This window comes from Dipteris shenzhenensis, chromosome 13 (assembly GCF_047967505.1).
Source record: "Dipteris shenzhenensis isolate YYH24624 ecotype China chromosome 13, Dip_SZ_1.0, whole genome shotgun sequence".
Classification (NCBI taxonomy): domain Eukaryota; kingdom Viridiplantae; phylum Streptophyta; class Polypodiopsida; order Gleicheniales; family Dipteridaceae; genus Dipteris; species Dipteris shenzhenensis.
The window spans coordinates 20,417,811-20,431,130 of NC_141608.1; the positions used below are offsets into that span (position 1 = coordinate 20,417,811).

Genomic DNA, 13,320 nt, shown 5'->3' on the forward strand with positions numbered 1-13,320 from the left:
TTTGATCTTTGACATCGACACTTTATGTGCGTGATATGCAACTGGTCCAATTCTTTTAATGACCTTGAACGGGCCACAATATCTGGGGGATAATTTCGGAACCAAACCAGTACTTAGGCTCTTGGATTCCTTCGGAATTCGCAAATATACCATCGTTCCTTCAGAGAACTCTCTAGGCGAACGATGTCTATTAGCATAAAATCTGTCCCGATCTTGGGCACTTCTAATAGACTCCTTGGCAAACTGCAACATTTCCTGCATGTCTAGCAAGAAGTTCTTAGCAGCATCATTTTGAATCCCTTTTAATCCAACCATAACTGGTGACTTAGGTTGAAACCCGTACATAAGCATAAAAGGACTGTAACCAGTACTAGAATGCTTTGCACTGTTGTAAGCAAATTCAATCATAGGTAGATAATCTTCCCATGAAGACTGTCTCTTAGATACATATGCCCGAAGCATGTCTTCAACCAACTGGTTGACCTTCTCTGTACTGCCATCGGATTGTGCATGATCCGAGGAACTCATACTTAGAGTAGTTTCTAACTTCTCAAATACAAGTGTCCAAAAGTTACTTGTAAACTTTGAGTCCCTGTCACTGACTATGTCAGATGGCAAACCATACAGCTTAAACAAGTGGTCCACAAACTCGTGAGCCAGCTGAACAGCTGAAATAGTTGTTCTAGTAGGTAAGAATCTAGCCATTTTTGTCAAACGGTCTATTATGACCCAAATGGAGTCATGACCCTTGCGTGTTCGAGGCAAACCAGTAATAAAATCCATGGAAATACTTTCCCATTTATTACCTGGAATCTGTAATGGGTGTAATAAACCCGCGCTTCTAAGGCGTTCTGCCTTAGTAACCTGACAAGCTCGGCAACCTACTACATAGTTGTCAATGAATGCACGCATCTTAGGCCAATAAAAGGTATGCTTCACAAGAGACAGAGTCCTATGTATACCCGGATGTCCAGCACTAGGAGCATCATGACACTCCCAGAGAATCTTGGATTTAAGGTCCAAAACATCTAGCACACAAATCTTTTCATTCCGGAACGGCAAGCCGTTCCTAATCATCCACTGACCTCCTGCCGCCTGTACCGTAGGTGGCACAATCCCTGAGTCCTGGTCAACCATGGAGCTCCCATCCTGGACTCTCTGCCAATAAGAACTAAAATGACTATCAGTTGCGTATAGCCCTCTCAAGGATTGAAATAGATCTGAGGATATTTCCGTAAATGACAGAGCATTTACAAACTTAACTCGACTTAAGGCATCCGCCACACTATTCAACGAACCCTTACGATAACGGATTTCAAAATCAAAATCCTGCATTAATTCTGCCCATCTAGCTTTCCTTCCCCTTAATTCTGATCCATCACACACATACTTAATTGACTGATGATCAGTCAATACAAGGAACTTTGAACCATACAAGTAGTGTCTCCAAACCTTAAGAGCATACACTACAACATAAAGTTCCTTCTCGAGTGTGGGCCAACGATATTGAGTGTCGTCTAGCTTCTTACTCTCGAAAGCTACAGGTCTGCCCTCTTGGAATAGAGTTGCCCCAATCGCATAATCACTCGCATCGGCCTCTAAAACATAAGGCCGGGTAGGATCGGGTAATGCAAGAACGAGTGCTTCCTTGATAGAAAACTTCAAGGTTTCAAAAGCCTTGTTCATTGCATCATTCCAAGAGATCCGCTGGGTAGACCTGCGTCCACGACCTTTCAATATGTTTGTCAAGGGTGCCGTGATATGTGAATAATCACGCACAGACTTCCGAAGAAATACCGTAAATCCTAGGAAAGAACGAAGTTGTTTCACAGTCTGAGGGATAGGCCATTCTAAAACCTTCTGGATACGATCCAGATCAATGCTAATACCTTCAGAAGAAATCTTGTGTCCTAAGTAAATGATCTCCTTCATAAAGAAGTCACATTTACTCATCTTGGCATAGAGTTTATGCTGTCTTAGAACAACTAAGACAACCCGGAGGTGTCCTATGTGATCCTCAAGCGTTCGACTATATACCAAGATGTCATCTAAGAACACTACAACAAATTTGCCCAGAAAATCCCTGAACAAATCGTTCATCATCTGCTGAAAAGTAGCAGGAGCATTGGTCAAACCAAAAGGTAATACAAGAAATTTGTAATGACCATACCTAGTTCGGAATGCGGTCCTATCTATGTGTTTAGCATAGATACGGATTTGGTGATAACCCGTACGCAAATCAATTTTAGTGAAATACTTCGCTCCGGCCAAACGGTCTATCAAATCATCGGAACGAGGGAGAGGGTATCGATTCTTAATTGTCACTTTATTTAATCGTTTATAATCTATACACATTCTCCAAGAAGAATCTTTCTTCTTTCTTAAGAGAACAAGTGCAACCCGGAAATTCAAATTGCATTGTGTGCTAATGTGGTGCAAGGACAAGATTTATTTAGTGCCAGACTTACCATATAGACAGCTGATTTTGCAAGAAATGCACTCCTCTCCCATGGCTGGACATGCGGGTGTCACTAAGACATATGAGAGAATCAAACAGAGCTTCATCTAGGAAGGCATGTGGTGGGATGTGGTTAAGTACATGGCTGAATGCTTGCCTTGCCAACATAATAAAGTGGACAGCAAATTACCCACAGGTCTGTTGCAGCCATTGCCCATTCGAGAGGGCAAATAAATGCACATAGCAATGGATTTCATCACAATATTGCCTTTTACTGAGAGGATGGGACAGCGTCTGTGTTGTGGTGGATAGAACGACAAAACAGGCCCACTTCATACCCACGAAGACACGTTATTCATCATCATAGCATGTCTTTAAGCATCATGGCTTTCCTCAAGAAATTGTCAGTGACACGGATGCAAAATTTATGGATCATTGGGTGGAGGAATACTTAAGGCACTTTTGTCATGATTCTCAGAAGTCTTGGGATAGATGGTTGGCACTTGTTGAATTTTGCTACAACAGTACCAAGCATCTTTCTATTGGCATGAGGATGCAAGGTTGGAATGCCCTCTTCACTTGAAGACATGGTCGTGAAAAAACAGCAAGCACGAAATGATTTAGAAAGAATGGATGCCCTTTTGCATATGGCTAAAAGGAATATGCAGGATGTCCAAGACAAGCGATGAACATAGGAGATATCTGTCTTTCAAAGAGGGGGGATTATGTGCACTTGCGTCTCCATAAGAACCGTTAAGCCTCACTAAAAGGAAATACCAGTACAAAGCTTGCTCATAAGTATTACGGTCCTTACAAAATCATCCGCAAGGTTGGAGAGGTAGCGTATCAATTGGAGCTCCCCAGTACCTCCAATCCATGACGTTTTCCATGTCTCCTTGCTGAAACCACATGTGGGACAGCATGTGCATGTCCTACCTGAGTTGCCACTTATGGATGAGCAGAATCATATCCTCTATGTTTCCGAGTGCTTGTGGGTTTCACAGATCGATACATTGAGTACCTCATAAGATATAAAGCACTTCAAGAGGATGTGTTGGAAATGTGGTCCAAACCCCCTCGTGGGTGCTGATTGATGGGGGGGTGATGCCATGATGACACGTGGAAATATCCCATAAGCATGGGATAATTAAAGGAATCTTCGGATATAAAGAAGCATTTGAGACCCTCCCCATAATCCCAGCCGGCTCTTTTTGGTAGGGGGGAGGCTTGTGTGGCTAAGAGGCAGGGGAGTGGGACCCCCCATACTTGGCACTCCTTGTGCCATGTGGCAACATTTGCAGCCAGAGTGTATTGTCCAGGACTACCCCTATCTTTTACCAGGCTGATTAGCATCACTTGGATGTCCCAACACCCTTGCATAGCAGCCAATACATGTAATTTTGAGGGCGAAATTCTATAGGAAGGGATGGCTGTAATGAAGGGAGGAAAAGAGCTATGTTATTGGTCCTTTGGGTGGGAATTGGGGAGGGACTATATGAGTCTCCATCCACCCCTCATTTTGTACTTTTGATGTGACATCTAATCCTATCTACTCTACCTCCTCCTTCCTCCTACGTGCTGCCTACACTCTCTCTCCCAATCTCTCTATCTCTCTCTTCCCCTCGCCCTTCTCTCTCTCTCTTCCTCTCGCTCTACCCCTTTTCCTCACTTCTCACTCCTTCTCCCCCTTCCTCTCTCTCGAGACATCGGGGGGACACACAAATCACTCTGGGGGACCTCCCGTCATTGTTTAGACCCCAGATACATCCCACGGGAGTCACGGTGGCTCTGGTCTTGCGTCGAGTCTCATCCAAGAGACCAAGACACATGGCACCCCTTGACGGGCGCCAACGTCCCATCACCGACTATGCACTAGCCAAGGCGACATGACATACGGAGGATTCCGCTCCGCTCCAATCCTTTTCTTTTCATTGTTACATCCAAATGTATTTGATTATGTATGATCAGACTTAGGATTCAGCACAGGTGATGATGCTCGTTTCAGTAGCTCCACCCTTACTGTGATTTGTATCAGGTTTTCTTTCAATCTCATAGACCCATCGGTCTTCCGAAGACTCTAATAAAATTTCTTTCTTTCTTTCTTTCTCCCTTTTGCCGAGCAAGTTGTGGATGCCTGTGGCATATATGTAAGTCAGAATCACTATACGTTGATGACCAAACAAACAATGAAAATTGGAAGCTTTGTTACCTCTCGCATAAATAATTGTCCCAAAAAAACCATTGTTCCTATATGCATAGAGAAATATCCCAAAATAAAAAGGATATACTGCAACAAATCCTTGATATTAAATATATGATGCCCAAGTAGCTACAATGTGACACAAGCCTACATTTTCAAGCCAATTAGGATTGACTACTGATTAAATCACAAGTGAATTGGCAATCCTAGTGTAAAGTGCAAGAAGAGCAATGGATGTGAAAGATCTACTAGCACCAAAGATGATTCGCTTAGGTTTGTCTTGCCGATTAATTATTATCAAGAGGATCAGTAGGCCTAGTGTGGAAGGTTGATGCTGGAGGAGAAAGGCAACTAGCATGTGACAGATGTTTTGTCCATTAATAGAAAGTGGAGAGCATTGAATTGCCATTCTTAACCATGGCCTTAGCACTGGTGATGTCTCATTATGCATGGTTAGTACATACACACAGCCTTGCTTCACTCTAGAAAAACAACAGGACTTTCAATGGCATGCCTGTTACAATGGTTGACTCCCGATCAAATGGGGTAGAACCAAGGAAGACCAGCCTAGTCAATAAGAGGAGAGATGAAATACATATAAGATCACATATGATGAGGGAAGCTAAATACTAGGGCTGATTCATGGCTGTGTTTGGCACTAGAAGGCCACCATAGAGCGTGAGTCCACTGCAAAGAACTAAAGTTACTATCATGCCCATTGTAGGAGACCATGTTGCCATTTTTATTTCATACTTTTTTGTTCTATTTGCTTTGTTTGATGAATTGAATTGTTCTCATGGATTTAAAAAAATAAGGGCATTCGATTGAACCATAAAAACTCGATTCATCACTTCATGGCCACCATTAGTAAAGGTGGCTTTACATTCAGCCCCGGTGTGCCTTGCTTATGCGTAAGGACCAGCCTCAGACATTGTCAAAAGATGTGACTCGTTAGGCATCATAACGACCACAATGTACCTGCCAAGCACCCTGCAGTCACCCTTGGTAGAGAGAGATTGGTAGAAAAGGCAAGGCTAGTCACTCCTTCAGTCACCCTTGGTAGAGTAGAAATGTATCAAGCCCTACATTGTGAGTTGGGTTTGCATCATTCTCCACTCAAATTGCCGAGCTCACTCTAAGGCAAGCCATGGCAATTTTTTAGTTGTGTTTGGCGACTTGCAGATGGGCACTAATCAGGCAGGGTGCAAGATCGACATCTCCATCATGGGAGATGTGGATAAACTGATGATACAGCCCACACTGGATTGAATACATGCACGCGAGAAAGGAGTTCAAAGCCAGCAAAGTACTAGGCCAAAACATCCTTTGGTCAAACTCTAGGCTCCTTTTAATTGCCCCCCAAGCCCCTCCCTACCTCGCTCTCTCTGTCCCCCGCATGCTCTTGCTCTCTCTTATCGGCATAAATGATCCACAGTGAGCCGTCAATCACACTAGATCATTTTGACGAAGTTCAAGGTCCCCCCACTCCAACAGCTTGATACAGCATTCCAAGCGATCACAAACCTCCACCAAGTCAGAGATTTTGGTTCCTCGACCGCAAGCCAGCATAGGATACCATGACATTAGTAGCTGGGGGTGATCAGAGGTGTTGGTATGCCCGCACATGCATATGGTTAGAGCGCCTTATACTCCACATGGACAGATTGCCTCCTTTTCAGTATAGCCTTGAGGCCCCCTCTGTTCGGCTCACTTATCACAAGGCTAACCAGACATCTCGAAGCTACACACATATAAAACCTAGTTAGCCCCTAGTAAGCTTCCTTTGAAGCTCAGCTTCTACAGACATCACTGCCTACAGATATCAGAGGAGGGCTTCATCGACCTGCCAGGCTACAGACAGATCTACTTCCACCAATCTTTGAGGATTTTGATCGGGCAAATACCCAATAAGGGACACATCTACACCCTATGTGATCTGCAGGAGATTAAGTCAAGGAACACTTCACCTTCCCATGTCCCGTGTACTATGAGATCCAAGGCTATCACCATTGTCTTTTTAGAGATGGATTCGAACCCCTCTCCAGCCGCTTGGTTCATCCGGATCAAAGATGTTTAGCAATCCTCATTCATGAGGTTCTACGACACAGAGACTAGCTGCTCTAGACGTTGAGACGAGATTAGATGGCTCAGCCAAACTCCACTCAGAGAGTGATCACTAAGTTTTTTTAATCGCGGGTGAAAATGGCACTTGTCCAATGGAGAGCTATTGCCATGAGACCACAGTGGACACACAGACTGACCAACGTCATCTCTATCAAGGATTTCATGCCGAGACCCTTTTATCCATCCTCAGGCACCGCATGGTTCCTTAGACAGCATACAAAGGACAACCACAATGATATCATACTTGGTCTTTCCTTCTCCCCATGAGTTCAGATATTTAGCATTTTTGTTTGTATGTCTTGGGTGCAGATGCCTGCTTAGTAGCTCCACCCATTCAGCTCAATGCATCTGGTTTTTTCAGTCTCATAAACCCATTTCGGTCTTTTGAAAACTTTAATAAACTTCTCACTCTCAATATGGCTCACCGAAAAAAGAGATCACAGAGACTACACCCTCCACCATAGTGAAAGACAACCCGACAAGGGAGATACGTGATATCTACGCATTCCACCAAAGAGCTGCCATGGCACCAGCATCATAGATGGCAGATCACAACTCCTGCCATCTCAAGATTTCTGAGTTTTAATGTTTTGAGTACTAGTTTTGACTTTTTAGTCTTAGGATAGCCCTTGCAAGGACCCTAACGAGCCCTTGCCTCAGCCCATAGTGGCTTGTATGAGTTACTTTTTTTATTGTACCTTGTCTCATAGGCCCACAAAGCCTCCTGAAAACGTTAATACATCTTTCTTTCTTTCTTTCTTTCTTTATTTCTTTCTCTCTCTTTCTCACTGGCCCTGATCAGGCCATGACCCTTGAAAATTTCAAAAACTGTGTATCAAGGTTGTTTTTATACTCAGAAGTAGAGTTATCTGGAAACAATGTCTACTACACAAACATTTGCACCATCAGTATCCAAGTTGCATATTCATGATGGCCATGGATCAAATGAGGATATTTGCTCCTAAAGCCCTTCTAAAGTGTTTTACTAGCATTGAATGATCTTCAGAAGACAACAGGGCATGGACACCACAAGCCCTTCAATGGAGCTGTGTAATGTATCACAAATCAGTAATCAAGATGGTGCAGACGAAGAATTTGTACGTGGAAAGATTTCTATCCTGGCAACTGCGTATCTGTCTTTTTCTAGCAATTGCTTAACAAAAGGAGCCACATCTTTTCAGAATAATATGACGGCACTTTTGACAATCCCCTTGAAAGATGAGACACGAAATTATGATCTAGTATGTATTTCCTGATGTTTACGGTGATATTCTAGCTTTTGCTCCTGGCTAGCATGGGGGAGATGCCTTATTCCAATGCACCCTTCACTCATCTCAAGTCCTGTTTGTTCAAGTTATTCTTTATAGTCCGCTCCAATATAGAGCAATTGAAAACCTGCAGTATCAGCAGCATTAGCCAACCACCCATGTAATGATTTAAGGTCATTTTTTAGAACATGAGCTCGTATCAGTCAATGCATGTCTAACAGAATTATACTATTAGTAGCAATTATTGTAGTTATGTTCTTCTAAGCTTTGCTGAGCTTCAGATTTCAGTCCTTTTCACTCTTTGTAAGTACTCTTAGCATTCTCCTTTGTTTTGTCTCTCATACTGACAACCACTCTGAGCATTCTCCCTCTTTTTGGTCGTCTCCTCACAACCTTCTTGTTCAATATTCACTAGAGTTTGTCGGGTGGAATAGTTCAACACTTCTCTAATGATCCTCAACTTTTGGTGAAATCAGGTTGGATTTTTGTAGACAACAGCGTGTATGCTTCTATTCTTCATTGCACACAGAAGAATTTCCAAGATGACTGTCACCTACAAAGTTCAAGGTGAGTAGCATGGCACGGTTGTTGGCAACCAGACATGTTCACGCAGAATCTTCTGAGTGCTTGCTGTAAATATGGTAGAATTGGTCTTGTGCTTAAGGCTCGTTTGGTATAGAGAGAGATCCTCTAGACTTTAAATGATAATTTAAGAGATTTTCCAATGCCTAAAAAGGCACCAAGTGAAAAATTTTCCATTGCAAAAAGCTTAGCTTATCAAATGAAAGAACCTAATAATCCAGCAAATTAGAGCATTTCATGTGGACTCAATTCACTCTGCTCTCATAGATTCATGAACTCAATTAAGCATTTTGTTTCTTCATTACCTCGAGAGCGTTTTAAACTAGCAAACGATCGAGCCGATGCAAGATATCGTGTAAAAAATGGCACTTGCTTTTGTTTGATCATTCAGTCAGGAACATTAACAATATCTGAATTAGAATACCTCTTTCTCATATTCGCAAATGAGATAACTTTGGCCATTGTCAATTTGAAACTTTGGCTCGCTGCTGGGTACGCACAGCGGAAGACTGACAATATTGCCCAGGAGCTCACACAGTGTGCGTGTGGGGTGGAACACAAACTTCTTAACTTATGTGCATAGATGTGCAAGCCATTAAATAGACAAATATAGAAGCAACTCTTTATATTTCCGTCCGTCCACAAAGTAGGATAGGATACAATACCAAAAGGTCCTTCTACTACAAGCCTGACAATTCTAGATCTCTGAGCCCGCGTGCTCCACCTCGAGCATATGTAGACTCTCTGTCTAGATCCCCTCCATCTTATTGTCCGAAAGCCAGCCTAGGTGGGCAGCCACTCCAGCTCAGTCTGCAGCTTCTTCTAGGTCACCTTGTCCTCCTGAATGTAGGCCTAAGGCTCCCCCTTTGCTGCTCCTGTCTGCTGTCCTGAGGGCTGCTCCAAGTGATGATGATGATCACAACACCTTGCTGCCCTAGAAGACAGCCAAGGTCCAGCCTCTAGGGAACTCAGTCTGCAGCACACCTTCCACTCTCCTTCACCCCCAGTGTGAGGCCCAAGGGAGTGGCTTCTGGCTGCTCGTCTGCTCCTTTCCTGCTGGATAGTTGGATGTGAAATGAGGCCCAGGGCCTCTCCTTTTATAGGGCTCAAGGCCCCCTTGAACCAACCGACCAGCCAGCCCTAAATGGGCCGACTGGCTGGTCTGTTTGGGCCGACCAGTCTGCCCCCACCCCCCCCACCCCCGAAGTCTGTAAAACCAACCTGGTTGGGGCTTTTCTTCAGACCCTATATAAGGGCCCTAGCCAGGCCCTTTTGGGCTGCTGCTAGGCTGCCCTTTTGTTGCTGCTGGAGACCCTCTTGCAGGCTTCACAGACCCCGCCATGCAGCCGTACTGCAGCCATACAGGTCCGCGCACCCTGCTTATGTCATCGCGCCTCCAAGGATCTGCACAGTCCCGTACAGCCACATGTCATCATCCGTACTTAGAGACGCTGCTGTCCCGTACTGTTCCTTCAGGGATCCTCCTCTATTGGCTGTGAGGTGCTGCCCATGTGGCAGCCCCCTCCCTCTCTCTTCTCTGGGCATCTTCTGCCCTAGGTCTCCCTCCCCCATGCTCTCCTCATATGGAGGCTTACAGATGGGGAGGTGACCATTCCAACAGATACTTGGTCTTCGAGGAGAAGCGGATAAATCGAAGGCGACAGAGATAAAAGCTCCTGTAAAGGAGGCAAATACTACCAACATAAATGGTTCCCATTGGCATTTTTCAGCTGATGCAGACCGGTGCTCTTTAGGATTGATGAAGATGGAGCGCGATGAGGACACAGCATTTAAAAAGAGGAGGCTCCGCCGAGCATTTGACATTTCATTGCTGATGGCTTAATAGAATAATATAGTCATGACATAAGCGTATCACTCCATTAAGTGATCAGCCATGAGATGTCATATTCTTGGCGAAGTCACCAGAGGGGGTGTGTTTCAGTAGAGCTAGGACAAGAGAAGAGATTAGCAGCAGGACATTAAGTGCTCTCCTTCCAAGATTCTGTACTATCCAAGTCTATGTAGAATCCCTCTTCCTCTTGATAACTGACATTGGGGAGAGCTGAAGTGCCGACAACCCTGCATATTTGAGGTATTAATGCTTGAAAGTTGAAATTAGTCCAAATAGAGGTTACTTACCTTTCACATATATCTCCGTTGTTATTCACCTTTTACCAGTCAACCTATGGCCTTGGAGACTATTCAATATTCAGATTTTTGTCGTTCCAAAGTCCAAAATTCTACAAAGAAAATAAAAGAGAAAACGAAAGAGAAGAAAAATGAGGTAAAATGAACCACAGTTGCTTTACCTGCACCTCCCCGTGCGCTATAGCCTATAGCACTCGTGCAAAGAGACAACCCAGGAAATAACCAACATGCATGAGAATTTTAATGTTCCAGCTCCTCCACTGGTACTACCACTCCAACTGCCATCTCCCATGTAATCCTTTTACTATTTAGTGACTCTATTTGGCCAGTACGAGGGCCAGAAAATTATTTCCTCTCTTGTTTTCACATGCTAACCATCAACTATGGTGTAAACTTAGGTGTACCTTGGTGAGTTAACATATGCCAAGTGGCAAGGTCTACCTTTATAGTTTTGGCTACAATTGACAATGCTTCTTCCGTCCCAGCACATGCCTTCCACTGGTAAGGCAGGCAGCATGGTGGGATCGAGAGGAAATTCAAGCCCTCATGGAGCCACGTGTCATGCTATTTTTACAGTTCAATGACCAAGTTTACCTTGCCCGCTTTAAATCTAGTAACCTTTCCTGCTTTTTAAAGCTTGCGAGAGTGCTCATTGATTTCGCTCCTCTGCACGTGAGTGCGTTCGGCCCTTTATGTTTGTGTAATGCTAAATCCAACCCCTTCTCGTCCAAAGCCTTAACATTATGTCTGGCATTACTTTATTCGATAACTTTTCCCTCTAAAGCCTTTATATTATGTCTGGCAATACTTGATTCCATAACTTTTCCCTCTCTTTCCTCGTGATTCTACAGAAAACAAGTAAAACGCTAGATTACGCACCCCCCACCATACAGCTGTAACGCGTCGCTCTCCATCTGTGGTGATGGTTATCGGCGATGGTACGCATGCCTTTGGACAAGAAGGAGCACAAGATGTTTCAACAATATATGGAAGATAGCATGAAGCTACTAGACGTCTACAACGAGTTGAGAGATGTAACTGGTGACACGAACCATTACCTTAAGGGCGTTCAGCTTGCCCTTCGTTACTTAGGCTCAAATGAACGTGTCAATGAAATGATGATGGTGCATGGATTCCCAACGGAATTATGAAACCTTTTAAGGCTAATGAGCTATCGCTTAAGAACGCAAACATGGACGAGGATGTTGCATTTCAACAGGTGTGTCATCAAAATTTTGAAAAAGAAGCCATACTTAAGCTGAAATACGATGAGGGTCTTCAACTTTCAAAATAAGGCGAGCTGAAAAACGACTGTCTATCGATCTCAAGCTGGATGTTGTGAGCTGGAACGGCATGGGCATGGCGAGGCGGAGCAGGAAAGTTTCGTGATCAAAGCAGGATTCCAAGTGTAGCCTTGTCATCAATTGAGGCTGAGTACTAGTTTGCTTGTGGAGCTACGTACGAGGTGTAGCAACAAATGCTACTTGGCGAGGAGGCAAGTATGACAAAGGACTTCAAATGCTTCGTCAACGTTCCAACACCTTCAGTTTTGCTCGACATCAAGGACTGAGAGGGGGTAATAGAGTCTTGGGCATCTCCTTTCTACAGGGGGTGAGGGCTGACTTAAGAGTGTGCCCAACGTAGTCAGGGTCACGTAGGGGCTGTGCTAGGGCATTTAGCCAAGGTATGTAGGCATGGTTAGACGCTGGAAATAGGGCCTAGCTAGGGACTAATAAGGATTTAGTTAAGACCTATCTAGGGCTTGCTATTGCCAATAGGTTGGAGCTAGTTAGGCTGCCAATAGCCAAACTAGAGGGTCATATCAACTGATCTGACTAGGGTCAGGTTAGCTAACCAAACCAAGTCAAGATAGCCGACAAACCAACCCAGACTAGGTCCGATTATGTCAAAAAGTCTGCAACCAATCCCATCCTATAAATAAGGCCTATTTGCCCTTGTATTCTAACCAATTCTGAGTGCATTTTAATCTTTCTATGGAGTCTAACATAGGTGCAACTTGGCCTTATTGGTGAGTATTGTGGAGGTGTAGTTCCTGCCTTGGATTGCATCTTTAAGTCATGGTTTTCTCAAGGATGCGTCAATTTTACGAGCGGAAACCTATGAGCAGGTTTATCCGAGCGTGTTTTTCAAGAGATATAAAAATTTGTATTTCTTTAGGAAACATGGTTTTTACACTTTTATTTTCACTAGAACTAGATCCCTTTATGATAAAAATATACAGACTAGTCACTCATTCATTTTTACATAACATAAATTTTCTTATTTGTAGACATCCCCTTGTACCCCTGTTGTTACCTTAAAAAAGTGTTGAAAAATAATTCATTTAAGAAAAATCCCTCATAATCACTCTCAATGTAATAATATTATGCATATATAATTACTTATTAAACACATTTATATCATATGGCAATATCTTTCTAGTGTTTTTATAGCATAAATAACAAGATATTTATGGACATGTTTCTAAAGAAGTTTAAATTACTATAAATAAGTATTAACTTGGGCTTATATATCACTCT

At 43.5% G+C, this 13,320-nt stretch overlaps 1 protein-coding gene across 5 annotated transcripts in view; it reads right to left on the reverse strand.

The window, feature by feature from the left end:
* The window catches only part of LOC147895143 (glycine-rich protein), a 118,000-nt gene extending 105,641 nt beyond the window's left edge, over positions 1-12,359 (reverse strand). For 2 of the 5 annotated variants that reach the window (XM_087383713.1, XM_087383708.1), the window contains exon 1: positions 12,034-12,359. The gene's annotated coding sequence lies outside the window, so the exon portion shown is untranslated. Of the gene's footprint in view, positions 1-9,056; positions 9,124-11,659; positions 11,729-12,033 lie in introns of those variants that run through there. The other 3 variants (XM_087383710.1, XM_087383712.1, XM_087383711.1) reach the window with 3 other exon arrangements.
* Between the last annotated feature and the right edge of the window lie 961 nt (positions 12,360-13,320).